The following is a 14,774-nucleotide window of genomic DNA, read 5'->3' on the forward strand; positions in this document are numbered from 1 at the left end:
CAGTTTTGGCTTTCCTCCACTATGTGGCATAGGTGCGAACATTCCCTGTCCCAGCTCTGGTCCTACCCCAAGGATAGAAATTTCTAGTCAGTTGAGCACTCTTTCAGTACACAAGAAAGGTGTCCTTCCATTTCTCAAGGCAGTGCTTAGGAAAGCCATTTCCTATTTCGTTCACTTAGGGTTCTCTTGGCTACAAGAGATGGAAAACCCAACCCATTTTAGTTTATACAGAATAGGGAACTTTATAGTTTCTATAACGGGGCAGTCCAGAGGAAAGATCTGGCTGCAGGCATGGCAGGAATCAGGGCTCAAATGACTTGCAGCCAGAACTCTGCTTCCTTCTCTCAGTTCTACTTAATTCCGTATTGCCATCATTCGCAGGCTGTTTCTTCACGCTCGCAAGGAGCTGCTAACTGCTCCCTGTACATCCATTCGGATTCACAGCCATTGGAGAAAGAGAAGGGTGGGACCCCCAAGAGCTCAAATAAAATCAACTCATTAGCTGATGAGTCTCATTATCTCTGATTAGTCTAATTTGAGTTACATGCCTATCTCTCAGCCAATCACTGTCACCAACAGCATCATGTACTTATTACTGAACCAATCACTGTCACCAAGGGAGGGGTATGCGCTGATTGGCTTAGGCTGGTCATGTGTTCCCTCCTTCGGGTCTAAAGGGGTAGAAATGATGAAGGCAGCTTCACAGGGAACACATAAAATGGGAAATGCTGTGCAGTGCTTCTTCCCAAACAATATCACAGCATAATAATTTGCAATTGCAAAAATGTGGAACCAGCCCAAATGCCCATGGATCATTGAGTGGATAAAGTAATTGTGGTACGTTTATCAGATGGAATACTACTCAGCCATAAAAAGGAATGAATTAATGGCATTCGCAGCAACCTGGGTGGGATTGGAGACTATTATTCCAAGTGAAGTAACTCAGGACTGGAAAAAACAAACATCCTATGTTCTCACTCGTAAGTGGGAGCTAAACTATGAGGATGCAAAGGCATAGGAATGACACAATGGACTTTGGGGACTCAGGGGGAAAGGGTGGGAAGCAGGTGAGGAATAAGATTAGAAATCAGGTTCAGTATATACCACTCGGGTGACGGGTGCACCAAAATCTCACAAATCACTACTAAAGAACTTATTCATGTAACCAAATACCACCTATTCACAAAAACCTATAGAAATAAAAACTTACAAGGAAAAAAAAAGGAGGCAATTAGAGGAAAAAAGGTGTCATAGCATAGCAGAAGGGGGAATGGAAATTGTGCAGGGAAAAAAATCCTCTTATCCTTTCACTAATTAAATGTAGTTGACAAGCAATATTAATTTGTTTGCCAACCAGATCTTAGTCACAATACTTAAAAAAAAAAAAAAAAAAGCTTTCTTGAGCTATAATTAACACACTATATAGCTCACCCATTGAAAATGTGAAGTTGAGTGGTCTTTAGTATTCTCACAGACCTGTGCAACCACCAGCACAATGTACAATCAATTTTAGAATATATTCATTACTCCCCCCAAAAAACCTCATACCAACTAGCAGTCACTTACTATTTATCCCCTTCGCCCAGCACCTGACAACCACTAATCTATTCTCTGTTTCTATAGCTTTGCCTGTTCTGGACAATTCATATAAACGGAATCATACAATATGTGTTCTTTTGTGACTCATTTCTTTTACTTAGCATAATATTTTCAAGGTTCATCCATGCTGTGGCACGTATCAGTCCTTCATTCTTTTTTATGGCCTGATAGTATTTGATTGTATGAATTACTATGTTGTATTTATTAATCCACTAGTTGATAGACACTTGGGTTGTTCCCATTTTTGGGGTATTGTGAATAATGCTGCTCTGAACATTCATGTCCAAGTTTTTGTGTGGACATATGTTTTGATTTCTGTTAGGTTTATGCTTGGGAATAAAATTGCAGGCTGATATGGTAACTCTATGTTTAACATTTAGAGAAACTGCCAGACTGTTTTCGAAAGTGGCTACACCGTTTTATATTCCTGCCTGCACTGTATGAAGGTTCCAGTCCTCCCCAACACTTGTGTTATATTTTATTTTATTTATTTATTTATTTGTTTGTTTGTTTATTTATTGAGACAGCGTCTTGCTCTGTCATCCAGGCTGGAGTGCAGTGGTGCAATCTTGGCTCACTGCAAGCTCTGCCTCCCAGGTTCACGCCATTCTCCTGCCTCAGCCTCCCGAGTAGCTGGGACTACAAGTGCCTGCCACCACGCCTGGCTAATTTTTTAATTTTATTTATTTATTTATTTATTTTAGAGACCGGGTTTCACCGTGTTAGCCAGGATGGTCTCGATCTCCTGACCTCATGATCCACCAGCCTTGGCCTCCCAAAGTGCTGGAATTACAGATGTGAGCCACCGTGCCCGGCCTTGTCTTTTTTTTATTATAGCCATGCTCATAATTGTGATGGTTAGGCACCATGCTTTCTTCCTTTTTTAATGGCATCGTACTTTTAATCGGCTAAAACTGCCATAAGATAGATTGAGGTGTTCATTTATGATTCTATGATAAAAACTGGTTTTCTCATACGTGTAGAATTCTGAGAGGTGACACCATTTTCCAACTGAAAAAAACTCATAAAACCATAGATTTTTTTAGAGAAGAAAGGAATTTGAGGCCATCTTGTTTAATTGGAACAATGTTTCTGCATGATGACCAACTTAGAAAAATTGTGAAGGTTTATGGAACATATTCATATACATATTGTTGTATATATTATATATATAAACATATTTGAAAAGGAGAACTGCTTTATTGATTCTAAGAGGTGATAAATGTCTTTTAACAAATTTTTGACTGGAAGATTGTCAGCAAGACTATTGGCATTGCTTTTGAGCTGCTAAAATATTCATATCTGGGCATAGTTAAGAACAGCTTGGAAATAGGTTTTAGTATTTCAATGCTCAAGTTTGATCATAGTGCAATTATGAAGCTTTGTTGAGATCAAAGGCCATGAGTTAAGGCAATTATTTAGACCAATCTGCTCAAGAATGAGGATCAGAGGCCCAGGTAGAGAAAGAAACTTGTCCAAGGCCAGTTTGAATTGGAATCAACAGCTGTCCCTGTTTTCTTTCTCCTGACATTCCAGGTCTCAGCTCTTCACACAAGCATCCATTGATGTCCTCACCCCCATACTTGCAAACCTTGTTTTTTTTTTTTTTTTTTTTTTTTTTTTAATTATACTTTAAGTTCTAGGGTACATGTGCATAATGTGCAGGTTTGTTACATATGTATACTTGTGCCATGTTGGTGTGCTGCACCCATCAACTCATCAGCACCCATCAATTCATCATTTATATCAGGTATAACTCCCAATGCAATCCCTCCCCCCTCCCCCCTCCCCATGATAGGCCCCGATGTGTGATGTTCCCCTTCCCAAGTCCAAGTGATCTCATTGTTCAGTTCCCACCTATGAGTGAGAACATGCGGTGTCTGGTTTTCTCTTCTTGTGATAGTTTGCTAAGAATGATGGTTTCCAGCTGCATCCATGTCCCTACAAAGGATGCAAACTCATCCTTTTTTATGGCTGCATAATATTCCATGGTGTATATGTGCCACATTTTCTTAATCCAGTCTGTCACAGATGGACATTTGGGTTGATTCCAAGTCTTTGCTATTGTGAATAGTGCCGCAATAAACATACGTGTGCATGTGTCTTTATAGCAGCATGATTTATAATCCTTTGGGTATATACCCAGTAGTGGGATGGCTGGGTCATATGGTACATCTAGTTCTAGATCCTTGAGGAATCGCCATAATGGTTGAACTAGTTTACAATCCCACCAACAGTGTAAAAGTGTTCCTATTTCTCCACATCCTCTCCAGCACCTGTTGTTTCCTGACTTTTTAATGATTGCCATTCTAACTGGTATGACATGGTATCTCATTGTGGTTTTGATTTGCATTTCTCTGATGGCGAGTGATGATGAGCATTTTTTCATGTGTCTGTTGGCTGCATAAATGTCTTCTTTTGAGAAATGGCTGTTCATATCCTTTGCCCACTTTTTGATGGGGTTGTTTGTTTTTTTCTTGTAAATTTGTTTGAGTTCTTCGTAGATTCTGGATATTAGCCCTTTGTCAGATGAGTAGATTGCAAAAATTTTCTCCCATTCTGTAGGTTGCCTGTTCACTCTGATGGTAGTTTCTTTTGCTGTGCAGAAGCTCTTTAGTTTAATCATATCCCATTTGTCAATTTTGGCTTTTGTTGCTGTTGCTTTTGGTGTTTTAGACATGAAGTCCTTGCCCATGCCTATGTCCTGAATGGTACTACCTAGGTTTTCTTCTAGGGTTTTTATGGTATTAGGTCTAACATTTAAGTCTCTAATCCATCTTGAATTAATTTTCGTATAAGGAGTAAGGAAAGGATCCAGTTTCAGCTTTCTACTTATGGCTAGCCAATTTTCCCAGCACCATTTATTAAATAGGGAATCCTTTCCCCATTTCTTGTTTCTCTCAGGTTTGTCAAAGATCAGATGGCAAACCTTGTTTTACCCCAGTTTCTGAGCAAGCGTAAAGGAGTAAAGAGAAATGTAAGATCTTGGAATGAAGTCTATTTGGGAATAGGTTGCTTTTGCTTTCCTGGCATTCTTTTTCCTCTTATTTTAGTGACAGAATCTTTCTTTCCTCTCCGGAAACTATTCTATTTAGTTTAGGTGAAACCAACACTCTCCTATAACCATGTGTGTTTCCAGGGGTGAGCAGATGACCTAAAGTTTATCTTCCTCTGGTCACAGTGATTGGTTGAAGGATGAGTATGTTACACAAACTGAGGCAATGAGAGACCTTGCCATGACTATTATTCCAGAACTATTTTCTCCCTTTTCCTGCTATGCATAGCAATAAATTTGGAGCTGACAGTCACACTGACCAATGTTGCCACCATAAGGAGGGAGCTTGTTTGGCAATCAAGCTAGCACAAAGGGGAGCAGAGAGGAGAGAGGGAGGGGACCAAGATTCCTGAATACTGCACTACCCCGGGTTTCTTCAGTGATGTGACCTAAAAACATCGCTTCTCTGCTTATTCACCTTGACTTGGGTATCACTTGCCACCCTAAGAATCCTGGCTAGTTTGGTCATAATTTCCTGATGACTGACATTGTGGCATGTTGACAAATTTGATGGCCATTGCAGGCACTAAGAGCTTGGGAGGATTCAGGGTGCAGGAGTGAAAGATAGCATTGGAGGTGGTAGTGGGAAGCTAATACAGCACCCTTTCTGACATTCTTCTGTTCAATAAATCTGGTCCTTTAAATTGGTTTAAAGGCAGCAGAAGTCTGGTACTGGGGGAGGGTAAAGCTCATTTGTGAGCATGGGAGAAGTGGCCCCCTTGGAAGAGGGAACTCTCAGGAGCACCTGGGATCTTGAAAGAGGGGAGGGGTGGCTAGAATCAGAGACATGCAGTTTAATCTTACTAACTTGCCTCATTTTACTCCCATGATGGTTGTGTGTCTTAGAGAAACACCAGGGGTGTAAAGGATGACCTACATAGAGATGATCTGTCCTGTGTTGTTGCGGTGGTGATTAAATGAGATAATGGAAACATTATTCAGATGAGTCTGGAAGAACATTGGGGTGGGTTATAGGAGGAATCAAGAAAAACTCTGTATTAGAATTCACCCTAAATAAAGAGTAGAGGTGCATAGGTTTGTTTCTGGGGCATGAGACAGTCATAAGAGGGTGAGTGATGTTCAATACATCAGATAGGTATCACTTCTCCAACCCAACACTGAGAGGCTCTTGATTGGGTTTTCAGGAAATGAGTGCTGAGAATAGAATGGAAGGAGGTCTTTCTGGCAAGGCTAGGAGACTAAGGCTAGCAGTGATAATGACAAGGTAGCTAGAGGTGGCTTTGGGGACAGCAAAAGTAGAGACAGCAAATATTCCTGATGGAGCAGAAGTCAAAGAGCAATAGAAGACTTGCTTCTGGGCACATCTGATATTGTCTAGTGACTCCAAAGGGGTTAAAGAACAGTGTAGGGAGAACAAGTTCTAGCAATTTTTCTAGTAGGATTGGAACAATTTCTCTAGTAGGACTGGAGCTAGAGAAACACTGAAGGTGCAGTTGCTTCTCTTCCGATCCCTATAAACTAACTCTTATATTTTTGACTGACTATGCCTTAGCCTTTGTTAAATGCTTTTCCCTCTGGCTGGCTTTCCTGGGTCCTGAAGCCCAGTGAATCTTCATCACTGATGGACACACTAGGGTTGCTTTAACCTAAGGGAAGGGGGGCCTGGACATTCATGGTGGGTAGAATTTTTGGTGACTAAGGTAGCAAAATGGAAATAGTGGCAGTGAAATATCTTTAGATGAGAGAACTTTGGGTGTCCTTAGCTTCCTCACCATTCTATTCTGGCAAAAAAAAAAAAAAAAAAAAAAAACCACCCTTTGTCTTGTTCTTAGATCTGCAGCGTGATATGTCAAATGCCTCAACATGCCCAGTTTGGAAACTTATGATATTTATTGCCAACTGGGAAACCAAATTCTTTTGGAATACATACACACATTATGAGTCTCTCCTCAGGCAATGAAGTAGTGATTAAGTAGATACCTGCCTACAAAACACAGGTGACACTTCAATCTTTGGAATCTTTGATTTCTGAAACCAATCTGTTAAAGAGAGAAAAGGTTCATGCCAGCCTCTGAGATCATGAACTGCAACTTTAAAGCCGACCCCTCTGAAATAGTCATAAATTCAAGCAATTCCAGGGGCAAGTTCAAGCCCATACTGAAACTATAGGTTTTGGTGACATGAGGTTCACGTTAACTATTTGGGCAGATCTGTGGGGTTTTTACATGGTAACTGCAAGGTTCAACAAGCCACTTATGTGGATAACAGGACAGATACTGAATCTGGAACACTCCTAAAATATCTGGTATGCTTGATTGTCATAGGGGAGTGGTAATATCTAAGAAGCAGGTCACATCCAATATTCAGACAGGTACTGTGAAAGCGATATTGCCATTTGTTTCTGTGATCTGGCAAGACCAAAGGATGTGATATGCTGAGAGACATCTGAAGAGTTAAGAGGATCATGTTTCTTTCTTCCAAATGCAAGAGGTCAGATTGTAAAGATGAGTATTCAATTGGTTGCCTGTGTCTGTGGATCTTATACCATTCAATTGTAAGTTCCAGAGATGGATGATTGTTTTTTGCCTGTCTCAACCGGAGGACAGAGGGAGATTGAAAATCCGAAAGGTACTCCTTTTCCTTGTGGAGGTGTTTATTTGTATACTTCTTCAAGGACAGCAGTTTTGCATAGTGCCTAGCACATAACAAGACCTCCATGAATGTTAGACCATGTTGTTAATATTACATGTCTTAGAGGCTAAGGCCCCAGTGGAGAAAATACGAGCATTGGAGTCTGAAACCCAGATCTGAATTTGGGCTTCACGCCTTACTTGCTGTGTGACCCTGAGTAGGTTACTTATCCATTTTGAGCTTCAGATCCTCATTTTGTTTTCCGGTCATAATTCTAGTCTCGTAGAGAGTGTACTTCCCTGAAAACAAATGGTTAATTTGTACTCAAATAAGAGAGTTGTCAAAGGGAGAAGGGTGCAAGAAAGGAGCAGGAGAGCGTACATGCTCGATTGAAACAAATAGTGGGTCCTGTGACCCTACTTAAATTTCACAAAGCCTTTCCTGACAAAAGTGCTGAAGTTGGCAAATTGAGGATTACTGTCTTACATTTCCTATAGATGTATATTCTCTTTATCATGTCTTCTGAAAAGTAAAGAGAGTCCTTTTTGTTGATTTATCCTGAGTTGGAGATGGTGGGTGGAGGAGAAGGGTTGCATCAGGAAGTAGATTGGGCTAATACCTACTCTTTGTGGGATGGAAAGTGGTTAACTATTTTGGAATATGTACACACAGGACATATTCCATGTTTTAAGCCTTCTCAGGGTTAAAAATACTTGTCTTTCCTTGGCTAGGGTAATGTTGCTAAAAAATGACCAAGAAGCTGGTGAGAAGAGAGGTGGATAGGGTTTGGGAGGGTTGAAGGATGGAAGGAGATTCTTATATGAAAATTCATTTTATAGCCAGTGGAACCTTCAAAATAGAAGGAAGGTAAAGTAGTTAACTGACCAAATGGGGTTCCTGGGGCGTTTCTTTAGGAAGCCTGCTCCTTATTGTAATCCAGATTTATTTGTGAAAGTCTATTTTATGCCACTTTTTATATCCTATAAAAGTTAAAATTCCTCCTTATCAATGTGGTAAATTTGGGGAATTGGGGAAAAAAAGTATGTCTCTTAAAGATTTTGCATCAAATGCTCTATTCTGGTCTGGTGCCACGCATGCTGGGAATTGCACAGTATGATGGAAACTGGGAGTCAAGAGACCTGGAGTCTCTTCTAACTGTGCCTTTAATTTGCTCTGCAGCCTTGGGTGCTTACTTTCCTTTTCTGGTACTCAGTTTTCCTATCTGCAATATAAAGACCTTGACCAAAAGAATGTGGTTCAAAAAAATTTTTTTAAGTTATTTACATGGGATATAAATGAATTCTTTCACCGATATGAACATTCATGCAGTTCAATACAAAAATGGTGAAAGTGGAACCTCCATCAGCTGCCCCATGTCTGTATTACTGGACCCCAGGGTGTCCCTGATGAGCCCCCAGGGCTCTGCAGATATCAATATGAAAACCACAGAAAAGGATCTTCAACATCATGTTCAGCTTTGTTATTTCATAGACAAATGTCCCATAATGAATACAGAGCCCCAAGGCAGACCAGAAAATGTTTGTGCATGAGGTGGGAGGGGTGGGGGACTTCCCTCGAGCCTGGTCAATGCTGGCTGCTAAGTGGAAGCAGAGAGCAGTCATTCTCTTAACACAGATGGATCTGAATGCAGAGGGGCCATAAGGTCACCTGGATTCTTACGGCAGAGCAAAGGAAGTCCCCATCCAGGAAGGCTGTTGTGGAGGAGGTCCTCATGCTCTGGCTGCCATTTGGCTGGAGGTAGCTGGGAAATGGTCAGCTGGCTTGGGATCAGGGCATTCAAGAAAAATGCCTTTGGGTGCCCTTGCTTGACACTGTTCCTCTGGGTTCATTGAATCTGTATCTGGGCCATTTGGAATAAGCCAAACAGGCTTTGGGATAAATGAGGACTATATCCCCCTTCCCCTCTGCCAGGACAAATGCTTCCCAGCCTTAGAAGTCCTGCTCCACCCCAAAGCCCTTCCTGACAATGGCTGCTCCTGTGTTTGGCAGCGTTAGTCCACTTTTAGCCTGATCACCTGCTGAGTCCACCTGCAGACCGTGGACTGACCTAGTTCCCAGACCAGTCCTGAGAAGGGTGGAGCAGTGTTTCCCAAAGTGTGTGCCAAGGAACCATGTTTCCATAGGGGATTAATGTGTGTTCAAGGTAAAAATGGACATTGTGCCAAGTAAGTTTGGGAAATGATGAGTTGAAGTTAAGCAGATTTCTTTATTATGGAACATCTCAGAGTTGAAACTTTAAGAGGTAGGCATGTGTGGATTTTCGAAACATATTTGTTTCAGGGAACCTTCCACCTCTGCTTTATCCAGCATCTGTTCCATGAAATTCTCTTTGGGGATTGCTGGGACAGAGTGTTTAATCAAACAGCTGAGTTTTTGCATTCATTGCTGAGTTTTTGAGTTCATTTGCTTACCCAACGTTCTTTGAGCACTGCAAGTGTCAGGCCTTGGGTTGGTGTGAGACCATAGAAAAGAGTAAGTTACCCATCTCCTGCCCTGTGGAGTTCACAGAAGGCAGTCAAAAGCAAATACATAGCTGCAAACACAGATGGCAGACTCTGTGCTAGGGGTACTCAGCCTGGTTGGAACATCTCCAGCACCAAGCACAGTGCCTGGGACACGGAGGGCAGTGGTATCAGCTCTGATCGCCTTCAACTCTGAGTTGTGAGCTGTAGGTAATCCTAAAATAGTGGTTGACACAAGTAAATGGTTTGTTTTTTCCTCCTGTGGTAGGCTGAATAATGGCCCTCAAAGATGTCCTTGTCCTAATTTTTGTAACCTGGGAATATGATTCCCTATATGGCAAACGGGACTTTTCAGATGTGGTTAAATTAAGGATCTTGAAATGGAAAGATTATCTTGGATTATCCTCATATCCCTGATGTATCCTGATTGTCTTGATGTTCTCACAAGGGTCCGCAGCAGGAGCCAGAGAAGAGAAGAGGCATGACAATGAAAGCAGAGATTGCAGGGATGTACTTTGAAGATAAAGGGAGAGGCCACAAGCTGAGGTACAAACATGGCCACTAGAAATCAAAAGGGTCAAGGAAAAGAATTCTTCCCTTAGAGGAAACGGAAGGAACCAGCTCTGCCAACACCTTGGTTTAACCCCAAGAAACTGATTTTGCACTTCTGACCTCTAGAACTGGAAGAGATAAATACATGTTGTTTTAAGCCACTAAGTTTGTGGTCATTTGTTACAGCAGCAGTAGGAAATGAAGACACCCACCTAACACAATATCCAGAAGTAGGTGGCAGGAGGAACATGCAGCTGCTTGAGCAAGTCGTCCAGGATCCAGCTCTTCCAGATTCCTGCGGCACCATCCTCCACACGTGGCATTCTTCCTCATGATTATAAGGTGGGTGCTACATCTCCGGGCGTCACGTCCACGCTTCATGCTGAAAGGAGAACAAGGGCTAAGGGGAAGGAGAAAAATGCTTTCTCCTTGGAAGCCTCCCCACCCTTCTTTTTTTTACGTTCAAGGAAAGATGCCATTTCTAGAGATATCTGCCTAGGTAGCCTTTAGTTGCAAAGAAGGCTGTGAAGGTGATATGTTTTTGATGGTGCATGTTACTTTCATACCAAACTGGGATTCAGTTGGTGAGGAAGAAGATGATAAAGGACATTGGGAAGGCAGATATCCTAGTATCTGTGACCATCCTAGTGTCCGAATGCACAATAAGTATCTGTTAGAGGACTAAATGAATTATGGAAGGAGGGAAAACTGGAGTCAAGTTGTAGATCTGTTAGCCCAGGTGAGGAAGCGGGGGACCCTGAACTAAGGAAGGGATGTAGAGGTGGGTAGATGGGAAGGGATATGAGATAATTCAGATCCGTGGGGCTTGGTGATTGAGTGGAGAATCAGTGATGACACCCACCTTTCTAACTCAGGCAGCTTACTAAATGGGGATACAGTTTACCAGGACATGGAATACTGGGTGGTTTTGGATCTTCTGAGTTCAAGGTGTCTGTGGTCCAGTCCTCTTAACCTCCCTCCCCTGCCTGCTTCTCAAGGCTGTTTGCTCAGGACCAGGAATTTGCCAGGGGTGATCTGTCTGTGGGCAGCTGCAGCCACAAGGTGACACTTCTTTTGTTTTCTCTTTTTATCCCTTTCCTGTCTGGGCTGAATCCAGCCATGTTGTAAACATTTTTACGGTCAAAGCATCTTGGCAGCATCCTTCAAGCTCCAGCCTGGTGCCTCCGCTCCGTGACTCACTGGCAAAGATCTTGCTGCATAGGATCAATTTGTTTTTTCCGGGGGAGAGGGGGGTGGAGTGGGGCGGAAGGAAGAGCCTCTGGTTATGGTGCTCCTAATGACTTAGTCACAGCCTGGAGCTCTTTGCTTCAGACTGCTATTTTCCATCTGTACAACTGGCCATTCAGATACCTACAGGCCTCTTCTAAAATTACAACCAAGGCTGTTGTATCTCTGTCGATGTTGGACCCTACAGCTCTCCAGTATGGGGTCAGCCTTTAGAGCTAAGTGTCTCGATCCCTTTTGTTCTCAGATGAGTAGTTTGAGTCTTGCCTTGGGTGGCACAGACTGTGAGAGCTTACGGATGTCCATGGTCTTCCTGGATACCTGGCTAGACTGCATTCCTCAGCCTTCCCTGCAGTTAGGAATAGCTGTGTGACTGAATATTGAGTGCCAGTGGAAAGGAAGGGTTCCACTTCTGGGCCGGGCGGTGAAATCTCCCTGTGTGGTCCTCTAGGAGAGATCCAGAAGTCTCTGCGGCCCTAGGGGAATTGCAGAGTAACAGATGGGAAAAGCCTGGGCCTCCGGGTCACTGTACAAAAGGCTACCTGCTGGACACCTGGGAGCCAGCTAGAGCAGAGGCATTCCTTCTACTACTCCTGGAACTCTGTATTTCTGGAATTGTCTCAGGGACTATGGTCACTGCCACCCAGATTAGTGTTTGGCGATAGAACTTATCTTAGGCTTTTTACATTTTTATATAATTTTTATCTTTGCTTATGTTGTTTCTACCTTTACATTGAACACCCTTTGAAAGCAGGGATTATGTCACGTAATTTTATTTATTCAGAACAACAAACAGTGCTGAGTAGACAGTAGGCACTGACAAAACTTGTACTTTAAGAATTACAGGGCTGGATGTGGTGGCTCACACCTGTAATCCCAGCACTTTGGGAGGTGGAGCACCTGAGGTCAGGAGTTCGAGACCAGCCTGGCCAACATGGTGAAACCCTGTCTCTACTAAAAATATAAAAATTAGCTGGGCATGGTGGTGGGCGCCTGTAATCCCAGCTGCTTGGGAAGCTGAGGTGGGAGAATTGCTTGAACCTAGGAGGCAGAGGTTTCGGTGAGCCAAGATTGTGCCATTGCACTCTAACCTGGCCGATGAGTGAAATTCCGTTACAAAAAAAAAAAAAAAAAAAAGAATTAGATATGTTTAAGAATTACAACACCATTTCTGTTCATTCCTAACACCATTAGGGGATATGTAAGCAGCATTAAAAAATATAAAATACAGTCCAGTATCCCTCCCAGAGCACACAACAGTTTCTCACTGATTGTTCAGAGCTTTTGTAGCTTTCAGCTTACATATATTAGATGCTAATATGATTATTGTATGTATTGAGCACTAACAATTTTCCAAACACTATGCTGAAAGCTTTATTAAATTATCTCTTCACACACTGGAGCCTTTCAGGGGATGGGGGGGGCAAGGGGACAGAGAGCATTAGGACAAATACCTAATGCACGCGGGTCTTAAAACCTAGATAATGGGTTGATATGTGCAGCAAACCACCATGACACATGTATACCTATGTACCAAATCTGCATGTTCTGCACATGTATCTCAGAACATAAAGTTAAAACAATTTTTAAAATCTCCTTTAATACTCATAACAACTGTAGGTACTATTATTTTTCCCACTTTGACATGAGAAAATTGCTTCTAAGAGAGGTTGAGTAATATACTTCAAGCCATGGAAGTATAAGAAGCATAAGATCTGGCATTCAAACAGAGCCCTGATTCCAAAGACCCAGCATTATATAACAATTTCCTGCCCCATTGTTTCCCACACTCAATATCTTGAGTGGTCCAGGGCCCTGTGGGATTTGCCGTGCCTGCTTTGTCAGGATAGGCATCTAGCCCTACCTGTATTCAATGCCCGGGGACCCCACCCCGCCTACTCAGAGCTGTAACTGACTCTTTAGATTTCATGTGCCTGTGTTTGCCAAGACAGATGTGAAACCTTCAGTTGGGCAGATTAGCATCTCAGACTCAAATCTGGCCCCACATCTCGCCTCAGACACGTCCAACTCCCAGGCTGCTCCCAGTGCTAAGGTGGGACCGGCAGGGAGCCAGACAGGAGCACAATGTTCTCTGCCCATCAGGCATTGTCTGACACCTGCGTGGGATTACAGGGTGAGCCTCCAGGCTCCAAGGGACACTCCCTCAGCATGGAATGACAATGAATTCAGCGAATTGTTAGAACTTCAAGTGAGGAAGAGAAATCTCGCAGGTATTTCTGAGAGTTATGAGGATCTGTGCGCTAAAGGGGATGCCAATGGAGAAGTTAGCCAAAGTCCCCAAAGTTAAATACACAGGCTTCCACAGCTGCAAGACCCCGGCTCACCCCAACGCCTCCTCTGGAGCCTTTTGTTTGGGGCCAGCCCTCTTTCTTTTCATAGATTCTTGCAGGGGGTTTTCAAGATGATGATACAAATAATGCTGACAGGCAATATTTCTTTTCTTTTCTTTTCTTTTCTTTTCTTTTCTTTTCTTTTCTTTTCTTTTCTTTTCTTTTCTTTTTTCGAGACGGAGTCTCGCTCTGTCCCCCAGGCTGGAGTGCAGTGGCTGGATCTCAGCTCGCTGCAAGCTCCGCCTCTCGGGTTCATGCCATTCTCCTGCCTCAGCCTCCTGAGTAGCTGGGACTACAGTTGCCCGCCACCACGCCCAGCTAATTTTTTGTATTTTTTAGTAGAGACGGGGTTTCACTGTGTTAGCCAGGATGGTCTCGATCTCCTGACCTCGTGATCTGCCCGTCTCGGCCTCCCAAAGTGCTGGGATTACAGGCTTGAGCCACGGCTCCTGGCCCAGGCAATATTTCTTGAGCCTTTACTAGCACTGTGCTAAACATTTGATATAAACATGTCACATTTAACATAGCAAGCCTAGGAAGAAGAAGGTGCCATTTTTATCTTTCTTACAAATGAGGAAACTGAGAGGCAGGAAAGAATCGTCCATGCTTATATAGCTTGGGGGTTGTGGGGTGGAGTTCCAGCCCGAATTTCTCTAACTATCTACTAGCATTGGGTCAAATGCCCAGTGAGCAGTTAATTATGGCAGTAGCTTGGCCTAAGAGAGGGAGCACAGGCTTCAATGGTACATAGATTGGGAATCAAATCCCAGCCCCACCACATCCCAGCTGACTTCCTGGGCAAATTAGCTCAGCCTCCTTGAGCCTCAGCTCCTGAGCTGTGAAATAAAAATGACAACAGTAACCTCCAAGAGTTGTGAAGATTACTGAGAGAATGTA

The 14,774-nt window shown here is 42.9% G+C and overlaps 1 long non-coding RNA gene across 1 annotated transcript in view; it reads left to right on the forward strand.

The window, feature by feature from the left end:
- The first annotated feature begins 7,012 nt into the window (after nucleotides 1-7,012).
- LOC115899901 overlaps nucleotides 7,013-14,774 on the forward strand; it is a 193,106-nt gene continuing 185,344 nt past the window's right edge. Inside the window, exons 1-2 of the long non-coding RNA XR_004059484.1 lie at nucleotides 7,013-7,105; nucleotides 10,471-10,623. This is a non-coding gene — a long non-coding RNA (uncharacterized LOC115899901). The remainder of the gene's footprint in view (nucleotides 7,106-10,470; nucleotides 10,624-14,774) is intronic.

The sequence above is a fragment of the Rhinopithecus roxellana genome, chromosome 10 (genome assembly GCF_007565055.1).
Source record: "Rhinopithecus roxellana isolate Shanxi Qingling chromosome 10, ASM756505v1, whole genome shotgun sequence".
Classification (NCBI taxonomy): Eukaryota; Metazoa; Chordata; class Mammalia; order Primates; family Cercopithecidae; genus Rhinopithecus; species Rhinopithecus roxellana.